This window comes from Pseudopodoces humilis, chromosome 4, assembly GCF_049639895.1.
Source record: "Pseudopodoces humilis isolate 2021_Gansu_Grassland_sample_001 chromosome 4, ASM4963989v1, whole genome shotgun sequence".
NCBI classification, from domain to species: domain Eukaryota; kingdom Metazoa; phylum Chordata; class Aves; order Passeriformes; family Paridae; genus Pseudopodoces; species Pseudopodoces humilis.
This window is the reverse complement of record NC_142203.1, coordinates 68,281,081-68,295,104: the sequence shown is the minus strand read 5'-3', so window position 1 is coordinate 68,295,104 and position 14,024 is coordinate 68,281,081. Positions and strand designations below refer to the sequence as shown.

The window sequence follows — 14,024 nt, the reverse complement described above, 5'->3', positions numbered from 1 at the left end:
GTGTTCTTATTCTTGTAGTTTGTTAATAAACTCTCTTTATTCCTTTTAAGTTTTAAGCCTGTTTTGCTCTTGTTCTAATCCATATCTCACAGCAAAAAAATAATCTTTTTTAGTTACTGGTTTAAAACCACGACACATGGCAAGACCTAGTGAAGGAAAAAGGGATAGTCCTTGCCCAAAATGTTGAATGAAATCATGTAGTTGATGAATGCATTTGTGTTTCAGGACCCCATTCTTCCATTAGATTTTATCCTTTCTTTTGCATATGCAGAAGGGCCAAACTCAACTACCTGCTACGTCATCTGTCAGTTGAAACAAAAAGTTCTAAATCTAACAGCAAAAAGCTGTTAGACAAACATTCCTAATAACAATTTTGAGTCAAAATTTGGAACGTATTGGGAATTTATTCACCATAGACATGTTCAAAGAAACAATTTTCAAACATTTATATACAGTGTAACACCCAAGATTTTTTTATAGACACTCCCAAAAGTCTGCCCAATTTATTGCATCATGGTATAGGTGTTTCATTTATTTTAATTACTACCAGAATATCTCATCTATCTTTGTGTAATGAATAACCCGAGTTTTATCCAGTTAAACAGTGCTTTATTAAATTTAATGTTGTGGTTAGACCATTAGTATTGATTAAATTTTCTGAGGTGTACAAGCCCATGAAGTGGGTCCCTTACTGCACCTGCAATGCATTAATCAAGTTTTCTGGGGTGTATAGACCTTTGGCTTCTTAACTTTCTCTAGATATCTTTTTTGTTCTACGACATCTAATTCATCTCTAGCTACATGATAACCATTAAACAATTCTTTACTGAATTTTGTTCTTCAGCTATTGATTAAATTCTCTAAGGGCTATTGATCTATGGAGTTCCTTTCTGCAGGTGCTCTGAGGTAATTTCTCAGGGTTTTCTACTGACACTCAGCCAACACAGATTTAAATCAAAACCAGCTAAAATCACTATCAAACATCCCTTAACTAATTAAACATAGTTAACTACAAAATTTTTAAAGGGTCACAAAACTCCTGGCTATCCAAGACGTCACTTCCTGTCACAACGTCATTCCAAATTTGCTTATCCCAGGATGTCTGGTGTGCTAATTGCTGGCAGGATGAGTGTCCACAAAAATCACGAGAGGTCTGTCCACTGCCATGCCCCTTTCCCAGCACATAACAGCTACAGGAGGAAGCCACAGCACAGCAGGATGTTTCTAAGGCAGAAACCGAGGGTGAAGAAACTCCTTCATTAGCTCTGAACAAACAGACACTGAATTCACAGAGCAGGAGAAAAAGGGGTTATTGGTGTGACACACAGACCACAAGATGGGAGAAAGCGGAAATGCTCCCAGAAACGTTGTATTTTGCAAAGGGGACAACTTGTGAAAGAACTGCTCTGGAAGAAATCTTCTGGAAAACTGCTGAGGATCATTAAGGGAAAAGCAGATCATGTAAGCAGTTCTTGTAATACAGCTTTTTATCAGGCAGCAGCATGTCTTTCTTTTTCCCTTAAAAATTGCATCATTCTTAACCAGTAGCTTTTTAACTCCAAACAAAGGGAGTTTTCCAGCAACAAAAACATTAATCCAAGGCTATACTCTCATCTCCAAATTTTAACCATTGTTAATTTGAAGTTCTTTTTACTTTAGTGGCCAACATAGCACAGACAGGAAAGAACTGTAATTTCGTGTATCCTCCAAGTCTAATTCTGAATGCTATGTAAAAGTTTTCCTATCAGCTCACTGACTCATAGCTGTAGTGCTTGGAGGCAAATTGCTAACAGGAGAGGCTGTCAAATTTCAACTGCACTCCGTGGCACCTTTTTCTCTAAAGAAGACTTGTTGCAATAGTAGTATCGTGAACCAATGCAATAACTGGAAAGTCAACAGAAAAAGAGCTTATTCATTTGTGCCCCACAGAAATGTGATTATTTCCATTTTGGGGGAGAAAAAAGTTGTATTTCACAGGACTTTAGGACAGTCTCTGCCTTTGTTACATGAAAGAGACTTAGAAATTCTCATGTTCTGAGACATCACTGGTGTGTCTCTAAATACCTTGTAGCTGGCAATGTCTCCTACTTGGTCTCTTGATGAAGTGAAGAATTGTTATTCCTTTTATGAATAAGGAAAGACAGGCACATCAGCATTTATTAACTTGTCCAGGATCTCTCACAGATGTGAGAGGGGATCTGAGTCTCATTTCAGTGTTGCTCGGGCTGTTATCCTTTCTTCTTTAAGTTGTGTTCACATGACCCTATTAGTCATAACCATGGTCTATTATCTACTGGGAGATCTTTAAATAAAATTGTAGTATTTCGCTGCTATGTTTGCAATCCCATCTGCTGCTCTGAAGGCCAAAGAATAGATTTAGTTTGAAAAAGGCTGCAGGGAACAGGGGTACTGATGAGTTTCCTGTCATTAACCAAGAACAGACAGACCAAAAACCCCCCAAACAGATAAAGTGGTTAAGGAGGTGTGAAGTACCTTTTAGAAAGGCTTCTGATTCAATAACTTAGCATATTGTGAAGAATGTAAAAAAAAAAAAAAAAAAAAAAGCTTCTTTGGGAAAAATCTTTATCTACTGAAACCTGACACTAATTTGGAATTTTTCGGGCAGAAGATATCATTTAACCTTAAAGTAGGTGGCAGTACTGGTGTTGCAGATAAATGTCATTACTTAGACAATTTAATTTTATTGCAAGTTTTCATATTGCATCCTATCACTGCTGTACTTGGTAGCTTTTTTAGATTAGTTCCGTCTCTTCTCTATCTCAGATTTATCTTTGTAAACATTTTATTTAGTCTGAAGAGGGCATTGAAACAAAAAACTGTGTCAAAAGCTGAACCTATGTGTTTTTTTTTTTTTCTCATAACCATGGAATCCAGAAACGCGAATCGAGATCCTGTAGTACTTGGCCCCATAAACTCCCCAAACAAGCAATTAGCCCACAGAAGTGGCATGCATTTTATAGGTCCTTATGGGAGGCAGTGAAATGTCTGACCCGTAAGAAAGAATATATTTGTGACTGAAATTCTCCGAGTGCTCTCCAAGAAGACAAATCTGCTGACTGCCAAAAGTTGAGCTCAAGTTGTTGCTTTAGCTGCAGGCAGGGTGCACCACCGGGTTTTTAGGCTGCATTTCTCTGAGATGAAATCCAGAGTCCTGCCTGTGGTATAAGAACCTTTGTAATACCTGGTGTCACACCCGAGTCCAACGATCACTTGGTTTTTATTTACTCAGTGCTACACGGTGCCACGTTCCACCCCCAGCCTCGGGAACTTTGCCTTTCCCCTCGCCGTCCTTACGGAGGGCACGGAGCACACCGAGACATCCCGCAGCTCCTGGGCCGAGTTTGGATCCTGGAAAGCGTGCTGTCCCCTCGCCAGCCTCTCCTCCCAGCTGGGGAGAAGCCTCGGCGTGCTCGGCCGGGGAACCGTCCCGGGAGCTTACAACAAGCTGCGGCTCTTTGTATGGTGCTGAAAGCGATCCCTTCTGTTCGTCGTGATCAACAGCTCCAGGTTGAACACGAGACACAGAACAGCCAGGTAGGACAATTCCTTGATTTCTTCTCCTAAGAGAAAAATGTAAAAACTTGCATAGAAGCCCAGATTTCAGCTTTTTGTTTTTATTTATTTTTGTTTTGCATACTGGACTATTACTCCATCTGTGAATATTATTTTTCAATAATGAGACTGGTGTCAAAGCCTTCTGCTTGTAGTGCCAGCCCCAGTGTGTCAGCAACACTCAAAGCTATTGCAAGCTGGGATCACAGAAGTGTGGCTCTAGTAAATCTCTCCAAAGTCGGTGGGTGGGAAAGCACACATTCATTGTACTGGCTTTGGATCCAGTGACCTCTTCTCTCTCCGTAAATTTCTTGAAGGGAGAGCTGGGCTTCTCTGTGAAAGGTGCTTTAAGTTGTCCTTGTTATCATTATTGGCAACTGCATTTTAATTTCATAATAAAGACATGAAACATAGGTCTCCATCATGAAGGGGTTTGCATTGGAAGCTGACTGTGTCTGGAGGAGATGTGCTCTCTCTCAAACTGGTAGATGGGCCAATTAAGCAAGTTGTTTTCGGGCCTGTCGTGTGCTAAGTGATAAATGGTGTCACTGCCTTTAAAACTGGAGGGTATGAGACTGGGATGAAGTATTTGCACCACTTGTTTAAGACCCTTATATAGAAATAACAGTGTTAGGTTTGTCCTGGACAGTCTTTTCTTAGCATAGTTATTTTTGTTTCATTAAGCCAGTATGTGACACACTGCAAAGTCAACTCATGGATGCCCAAAGACTTTGCAAAGTTTTTCCTAGAGGAAGCACATTCAAAGTATCTTCTGTATTACTGAGAAAAATCATCCCTTCACCTCCAAATCCTTGCTTACCTGATATACTAAGTCCTCCAATGTTTCCTGATGTCTGGCACTATTTTGACTCTCATCCCAGGAGTAAGACACTTTAGCATGTATTCAAGGAGGATTTTCACCACAAAACATTGCTCTTCTCTCTCTGCCCATGATTATTCAGTTATCCTGACACAGGCAAAAGAAGTCCCATGAAAGCCAGAAAGAAATTTAGCTAAATGAGGGGAAGGAACCTTTTTGTTTTAGCTAAAGCAAACTCGCAGTGATACTTAACTTTGCAAATACTAAATTACTTCAAAAACAGTATTGAAAGCAAAGGTTAAAGCCATATTACTGGTGATAAGAGGCACTCTCTTTATTTCTCAGCATTAACTTGGTTGCAAAGCATCAGAGGAAGGTAACACTGCAATTCACAGTACTGAAGTAACTGTTTACTTCCTTTTCAGTGAATGGCTTATTTTTCTTAGTGATAAAAGCTCCCTGTGGATCTTTATTTAGTCAAATATGTGACTTACTGCACTTTAGCTTTGATTCTAGGTGTTAGCTTATTCATCACCTACACACAGTTTTGCATTACTGAAAGTCACTATTGCAGGCTTAAACAAAACAAAAATCATTCGGAGGAAGGAAACAAAGATGTAGGCTAATTTGCTGGTATCACAGTAAATCATGCTGTTTGATGACAGTATAGGTCTCTTCAAATCAGCCAGGAAACAACCCTGACAGTTTCACTGGGAATAGTTTGTCTCTATCAGAGAAGACAGATCCCTGGGTTATGACCAGGCAGTCGGCTGTCTGTGCTAGAGGGACACTCTGGACTCACCTTCTACACAGTTAGATTGGCAGTGTTTAGTCTGGGTAGCTGTCCGGCCCCTTACACTCATGGGCCCAGTCTGGGATCCATAAAGGTTTGCACTGGCTGCAGGAGGAGCAGGATTTAGGTCCTTGCACACGTGTAAAGTGGTGTAGAGGTAAGGAGGAAAACCTGAGACTCACGCAGCAGGAAAAGTCAGAGGTGAGTTCTGCTCTACTGTCTGTAGATCTATACCTAATCTATATCTATATTTAAATATTTAAAGGTGATTTTCACGATTTAAAGGTGGAATGTTCTGATTCTGCCAGTGCTCCCAGCGCCACACTCCAAGCAGGAGCAGTGAAAGGGTTGCAGACAGGGCTGTGATCCATAGATAAACAAGAGTCCTTTTCCCTTTCCCTGACTCGCTCCAGGTGCCTGTGCAGCTCCCTCCCCGCCTCCACAGGTGATGCAGTGTTACTCTTTCATACATTATTTCCTTCCTGCTCTGTTGTTTTGGTGGGTCTGAGTTTACTGGGACGCGCAGCTACTGCAGGTAGCAATCTCAGTGGGAATCTGGATTACCCACAAGTTTAACATTTAGACGTTCACTTGCTTTCCCCTGCCCTTCAGTAAGAGCTGCAATGTGCAGTTTATACTGGTGAAATGTTCCAAATGCATTCCCTACCAGCCATTTCACTTCTTGGACAAACAAGACTTTGTTTACTTTCCCATCTTAAATGTACAGATTTGGCTTTAAAGGAATACAAAAGATACAGGTGTGAGGGGAGTCAGAACAATGGTTTTGCTTAACTTATGCATGTTTGCAAGAGAATGATATCTTACATTCCAATTAGGATTGCTCTCCCTTGTCTTCTAGACCCCTCCACGCTTCCAGCCATGTCCTCTGAGTGTTTTTTTTTCCCCAAAGGCTCTGTCTTTGCACTGATTGGGAAGGCTGTATCCTAAAGGCTGTTCCCCCACAGCAAAGCCACCCAAACTGAAGTGCATCTCTTCCCGAGCTGCTAAATTTGTAGGAACTGTTATGTGGGCATTAACTGGAACTGATGCTGATTTGTATTTATCTGTGGGACTGAAAACCATGACTATTCCAATTAACATTCTCTCCAGCTCTACCTGCTGCAAGATCAATTGATGCCTCAATGCCTGTGTCAGACTTCCCAGGTACCTTTCAGGAACCTCCAGGCTCCACAGGCATCCCACATTAAATTCAATGGTTTCCAGTGCTTTTCCTTACTACTATATCCATCAAGCAATTTGGTTTGTCTTTGAATTTATTTCTAATTCTTAGGGCTGTTTCTCTTCATCCTGGTATGTTCCTAAAGTGAATTCTTTTGCCTCTGCTGCCTGGCCTTCAAAGCTCCATAAGTGCATTCATTCCTTTTTCCTTTGACTCTTCACGTGATGTAAGAACTTCCATGGAGGCCTCTTCTTTCATTAACAAGCAAAAGACTTGAAACAAAACCCAAAACCTTAACAAAATTGTAGAACACTTGCAACATCAGCTGCAGACTGAAACAAGTTTCTAAGAAACCATTCATCCAAAAACTTTCCACTACATCAGATATTGATTAATGAAGCAATATACACTTTGGTCTATTTAAATTTCATGCCTCACTGGTGTGGTTGCCTCATGTCCCAGGCATTTTTGGGAGTCTCAAGGTATAGCTGTATGAAGCATAACTTCACCACATGCTAGAGAGATTTCCCAGCTACAGCTGGACACCAGGCACTACTTTCGACTTTGTGTGCTTGCCAGAGCAATGATGATTATTCTCTGGATTGCCACCAGTTTTATTTCTGATTGACCCTTGCTACAAAGTTGTACTGCAAGTCAACTGGCCCAGGCAAATGTACTTTTCTTTGGTTTACAAACAGCATTTTTTCTCAGCATGTTTTTGCTGGACTAGTGTAAATATGCTCTTCCCAAATATGCTCTGCAAACTCACTTGGGAGACTGCCTTTGACTATCCCCTTTGTGTTTAATGCTGTTTTTTTTCTCCTATAGCCAAAACAGCAATCTGATTGTAAGAAAAAATTCAATTCCTTGCCTGGGCAGACACCACCTGTTATGCAGATGGCATCCAAAGAAACACTCAGACCTCTGTCTGACCTGTTTACATCTCTGTGCCATGCTCATCCCCAGAGCTAATCCAGTCTTGCTTTTCTAAGAGAAATTATGACTTTCATTTACTGACACAAAGCATTTATTCTGTTCTGATTACACCATCTTTACAAAGTCTTTAGGGATTACATGTGCTTTCTAGTACTTGGCTTCACCCAGGGAACTTGGCCAGATACTAACAGTCCTTAGAATGCATTTCTGCTTAACTGAAGCCCTGTGAATCTTTGCTGTCAAATCAGCCTAAGCAGTTACATGGACAGCTGGGCAAGGGGACACAGCTGCCCACTGTGGAGCTGGGCACAGGCAGAGCATTGCAGAGCTCTGCTTTTGAGATGTGACACATCTGGAATGAGGAACATGTCTTTGCCAAGGTTCAAGGTTAGACTCATAGAATCACAGAAGGGTTTAGACTAGAAGGGACAGTGAAATCATATCTTTCCAGGCCCCCCTCCATGGGCAGGCACACCTTCCATCAGACCAGGTTGGTCAAAGCCCCATCCAGCCTGGCTTTGAACACTTGCAGGGATGGGACATCCACAGCTTCTCTGGGCAGTCCATGCCAGTGTCTCACCGCCCTCACAGTAATAATTCTTTCTAATACCTAATCTAAACCTACTCCAATTTATAGCCATTTCCACTTTTTCTATCACTGCATGTTTTTGTCAAAAGTTCCTCTCCAGTGTTCTTGTAGGTTCCCTTTATGTGTTAAAAGGCTGCTAAGAAAGTTAAAAATGCAAATTTGGAAATAATGGAATGCAGCACAAAAAGGAACCTAAAATAACAAAACACACTCTGGAGACTTTGCCACAGTTTCTCAATTTCTTTACTAATCCTCATGCAGTTTCCACCTCTCTTTATATTATTTTAAGCTGGGAAATCCTGAGATTATCCAAAGATTATCTATCTCCTTGTGGGGAGGAGGCATCAAAAATGGTTGAGCTTTTATGCTTCAGTGCCACACCAAGATAAAGGACCATGGGTTTTGTGGGGTTTTTTACTTCCTTATTAAGAAAACTACTTTCTTCATTTCTCCTGACTAGGCATTTGGTGCTGCACTGTACTGCTGGAACTTTACTTCATTCTCTTTAGTCCCAGAGTCTTTGATTATGGATTTTTTTTGTTGTGTATCTTTATTAGCACATTGCCAGCTTGAGGCTGCATGTCATTGCCTTTTGAATATACACCAACAAGACCTTGATCACTCTATCAGGAACAGGAAATGCTGTCTCTTCTTATGGGGCCCACAATTTATTTAACCTATAAACAGCATATGAAAATCAGAAATGGCAAATCAAAATGACAAATGGTAACACTGGGAATAGGGTGTTTAAATACCTACCTCCCTTTTTATGTATCTCCTTGTTTTTAAAAGGATCTTCTGTGATCCTGCATCATATCCCAGCAGCAGAAATGGCAGTGGTTAACCTCAAATGAGTTACACACCCAGCATCCTTGTGGCTGTGTGCACTGCACGTTTCTCACTAGCTTAGCTGCTGCTTTCTTCATCAGGTTCTCCTGAACTGCTGGGTGAAGGGCATGTCCTCCTTAACTCTGCCATCACATCCTGAAGGTCCCAGACACCCAGCAGGTTGTTCCTCTCCTTCATAAGGCTGCAGAGATTCACATGCACAACTTCTATCTCAGTTAACAGGAATTCACTGCTTAAACACTGACTGTCCATGTGCATGGAGATGGGAATAATACATGTCTCTGCTGTCAGCCAAGCAAGTGCAAAGGAACATGCATTCTGTTAGATTCCTGGAGAACAGATGCAGGAACAATATAACATAAATTAAGCTTGCACTGAATAAAAGCAAAGGCTAGCAGTGCTGGGATCTGGCATGTGCTTTGGCCACGCTGGCAGAGCTGTGGATATATATGGCTTATTTACTGCCAAGGTGGTGCTGCGATTGAAGTGCAAACCGTTGATTAAAATGTCATGCGGTTTTGTTGGGGAAATATCCAGGGAAATTAATTGTTTTATGCTTATTTATGTCATATGGTATTGGCACAGACATTTTAGATCTTTGGTTAATTACCTAAAGTTTGATGTTCCAGAGGGAACCCAAGTTCTCTCTTATCAATACGTTATGCTCCCTGGGCCTTGTTTTATATGATGGCTGTTTTTTTTCCAGACCATGCTCTTTTGCCACCAGGCAGGGGCTTCCTTGTTCTTCTCAAAGTTCACAGAACTTGAGTTCTGACAGGTTAAGGAGCCAAATCAGTCCCAATCATCAACACTACAAATTATTGTAGCACTACAGTATTATGCTCTTGTGTGCTCTCATCCCATTTTGAGATCATGGCTCAATGGAATGCTGGTCCAGGTGCACATCCCTAAAGTGAACATCACTGGGTCACCCTCAAGGCCCTGCGACCTCTCTGAAGTGGGCCAGCTTATCATGATATAGCCATCAAAAACTGTAATAATATAGTAAAGACCTAAACACAGAATTATAGAATTATTTGGGTTGAAGGGACCTTAAAGATCATATTATCTCCAACCTCCTGCTGGATAGAATGCCTTCCACCAGGTTAATCTAGTCAAGCCTTGAACGTGTAGTTCAGTAAATAATACTAATATATATATATATATATATATTAAAAAAAGGTAGATACTAGGAGTAATTTTGATACTAGGAGTAATTTTGTGGCGGACAGCAAGTTGTCTCCATACTTTTCCTGGCAGGATAGATATAATTGTAACCTGGAAAAGAAATAGTAGAGATACACATGCATACAGTATGTTCACTCTGGAATTAAGGTTAAAATGCTTATGAGCATAATGGATGCAACATGCTGACTGTGACTTCTCTCAGAACACCACTAAGTCTTTCATGGGATGGATAACTGATCTTCAGAGCAATATGTAATGAAACCATGAAGAACTTAAAGAAGTAAATCCCAGATCTCTTGGCTGATGCTGTATGGAATGCAGAAGCGATCTACTCCATGCAGATCCAGGGACTTTCCATCCTTTCCACACATACCTAGTACAGAAAAGTGTGGAAGATTGTGGAAGTCTCTGTAAAATGTGGAGGCTTGGCATGGGTTGGATTTCCTCTGTGTGTTCAACCACGGGGTCCCATCGAGGGGTATTCTAGTTGGTCAGCGGTTTGAGCTGGGTTTTTTGATGTGCATCTGAGGAGTGGGCAAGTGACAGCGTCTGAAGTGTCACCACACACGGCATATGTGTTTGTGGCAGCTGCTGCCTTGCCAATAGCAGCCTTGTGCAACACCCCTCTTAAAAAGGGCACTCTCGTTAGAGGTTCTAATGAGATGGGCTCCCGCTTTGCCCTCAGCTGTTGATTTTTTTTCTGTTCACGTTCGAGTGATTAGCTTTTAACAAGCGCTCCCAAGCATCCCCCTGGGATTCCCCTCGTTTTCACTGGTGATTGTTAAGAAATATGTGTTAAATGCAGTGTGGACACCTCTGGTGTTTGCTGCAGCAGCTGATTAATCCCCACCCTTTGCCGGTGCAGCCTGGCATGTGCAGTGTCCTGGGCAAAGGCAGAGACACAGATTTTTATTCCAGGAATGTAATACTGAGACAGGAGTATCTCCATCAGCTCCCACCAATGTCTGTGTCCATCAAATCACTCAGTTTCTCACAGGATCACAGAGAATATTTCAGGTACACAGGAGATTTTTCTCTTGCAACAGCATCTTCCCTACTTAAGCATTGAAACTTTTGGCCAGGAGGGAGTTTGTAAACACAAGATCCCAAATCTGGTGGGAGGTGAACTCAGAAATAATGTAGCCTTGCATCTTGTTCCCTGCAGAATTGATTGTCTTTTGCACTTTTTCCTGCTCTTCAGTGTAATCTGAGTGTCTGAACCTGGGTTTTTTGACCAAAATGTCTTCGTCTCTGCTTCATCTTGTAAAGGCTGCAAAGGTGACATCTGAGAGACATTATTTCAATTTCTATTTTAAAACATCAGATGGTATCACATTCGTAAGGGTTGGTGTTAGGAAGATGAGATCAATAGTTGCCAGAGCAAATTGTTGCTTTCTTTTAAAGACAAGAGTCTGGCCCTTTTTTGATTTCTAATGATTTTCCTTAGCAGGCCACTGTTTGTAAAGGGCTTGGCATAGTGGGCAAGGGGCATCAGTGAAGAAAAGGCAAAAAGGCATCTCTATCCACACACCCATCCTTCCCTGCTGAAGGTAAGCGGCACACCACCATATCCTGATCAGTATCACTCAGGTTATTCCACACACACTCACAGAAGCTATTTTCTGACTGTTCCCATGTGGCATGTACTGGGACAGCTCACAGCTTCTGGAGTAACTGGTGAAGTATGGGAATACTTCTGTATGAACCTGCAGTGCTAGAGCTGCACCTCAGATTATACCCAGAGAGAGGGATGCATACAGGTAGGAATCCAGAGCATCCCTTCAAATTGGGCTAATTTGGAATTCTTTGGAGGAGTGGTAAAATGAGTTGAGCAGAGTAGCTCCTCCCAAAAGGCAAGGACAGCCCTAGAACAACTGACATTACCTTCCTCTCCCATTTCATTTTCCACCCACAGGCAGGTCATGATAACAGGAACATGTAGGGTTTAGTTTTCCTTTCCTCTGCAGAGCTGTGGTCTGCTAGTAGGACAGTTTGATCTGCCACATCCTCCACAGTATATCAAGGATACTGTCAGTGCACTTCACATGTGATACAGCGTATTTTGGGACCCTTGGTCGTTTGTTGTTCACCTTATGATTGTGCTGGTTTTTCCTGGACAACAGGAATTTACAACTTGGATGTTCTCCTTATAGCATATTTTTTTAAACAGTTCTCTCATATCCAAGGTGTGGACAATAATGTCCTGATTTGTTCCTTTCAGTCCTGTACTTCTTATGCATCCTATTCTGACTTTTGACAGAAAGAGGATGCAGAAAGTCTCTCATAGGAAAGTGGCCATCTGACCACTTGGACCCATTGCAAGTGCTCATAACAGGTGTTCCAGGTGCCCCACAGTGAAGTAGGCTACTTATCCCTCCCCTACACAAGGAGCTCCTCACTGGTCAGGACCAGTGGAGAAAGCTGGGACAAGGAAAGCATAGGCTGTGGCAGGAGATTTAGCCATCTAAAGCTAACCCTTGGGGGTTTGTGAGGAAGCCCTCCGGTGCCACATAGAAATGCTTTTCTGGAACAGTGACTGGCATGGTTAGGAAGTGAGCAATACACTTGTGCTGTTCTGGGAGATGGAGATGAGACTGGGTGGGTGGAAATGATCCCTGGGGACTGCATTGGCTCTGGGTGTGGAGGATGAGCCCAGCGTAACTCATCAGAGAGTGGTACCATCACTCATCTGCGGCGTGGTACCAGCTGTGGCAGAGCAGCTCAAGCTTCAAACCTTGCAGTTCAGGAGTGGCAGACTGCAATTGTAAGAGAGTGAGGGAAAGTAAAAACCATCAGTGCACCTTTTGAAATATACTGGATCATTGGGAAAGCATCAAGATGACAGTAATTTAAAAAATTGCATATCATAAGGAGAGATTCTCTCAAGGACTGGCATTTGGTTTAAGTCTACATTGTGGGTTGCTCCAGCATGTGCTTCACTTCTGTTTCTCTCCTATCCTCTAGTTCACTCCAGATACTCAAGGGCATAATAAGACATTCAAAACATTACAAGGTCACCAGATATATTTGGCTTCTGGGTGCTCCTGAGATGTTCCTCTGCTCTGTCAGCTTTGCTCTTTGGAGGAAGACCAAATCTAATCTGGAGAGTGGGTTTCTTTAAAACAGTGAGGCTTCAGTTTTGCATCTTGATCATAGTTGAAATGCTGCAAAGACTGAAGGACTGGAGGTGATCCAGATAAGTCCTTGGAAAAGATCTTAATGGCATGCATTTAAATCCATCCCACTCTAGTTAGCCCTCTATGGCTAGTCGGCATTGGGAAGGTGGATGATTCAAAGGTGAAGGAGCATGGTATGGAGGAGGCACCTGGCCAAGAAGAGAGCTTGTTTACTGGAAAAACTACAGATTTAACGTCTTCCCACCACTGTGGATCATGGCAAATGACTGCTGCCCTGTTACATCTGTCCAGCTGAAACTCTGCCCAAACCGTGCTGGCTTCAGGACACACCCAGACAACCTTTATACAGGAACTGAGATTTTGACAAGTGCCACTGCAGGCAGCAGCGCTCCCTCACATGTCTGAAAATCTGCAAAGGAGGATGCAAATCGTGTGGCGATTGGGAAGATGCTATCCAGGGAACAAAGTGTAAGGCAAGAGAACTGGGAGCTGAGTTCATAACCCTGAGTCACTCCTGCCCTTCTGAGTGCTTCCCTGTGTGTTAAGCTTCCCTGCATGAGTAGGTTCACTGGAGTCCACAAGGAAAGCATAGCTGAGGGAAAAAGTCATGGCCAATGTATGTGAGGTGTATTTCAGTGCCAAGAAAAATCATAAAACAGCTTACTAAACTCTTAGATATTTTAAAGTCCAAATAAGACACAAGGTATGGTGACTTTATGGTTGGTCCCACTTGTGTGTCAAAGGAAGGAGACAAACCTAACTCTAGGAAGGAAGAAATTAATGTGGCTGAAGTCAAAGTGGTAACAAACAAGTATAAAGTCAGCAGCAAAGAAAGTAGTAGTGTAGAATGACTCATAATCAATATTTCAAAATGTCATGAAGAAAATCAGATGAAAGTTATAAAAAGGAGGAAGACTCTAGAATGAGGCAAAACCAAGGGATTCTCCAAATATGTAGAA

At 42.0% G+C, this 14,024-nt stretch overlaps 1 protein-coding gene across 1 annotated transcript in view; it reads left to right on the top strand.

Annotated features, from left to right (window-relative positions):
* Positions 1-3,308: 3,308 nt before the first annotated feature.
* LOC102112947 (phospholipid-transporting ATPase ID-like) overlaps positions 3,309-14,024 on the top strand; it is an 85,247-nt gene continuing 74,531 nt past the window's right edge. Inside the window, exon 1 of the mRNA XM_014256990.2 lies at positions 3,309-3,555. The gene's annotated coding sequence lies outside the window, so the exon portion shown is untranslated. The remainder of the gene's footprint in view (positions 3,556-14,024) is intronic.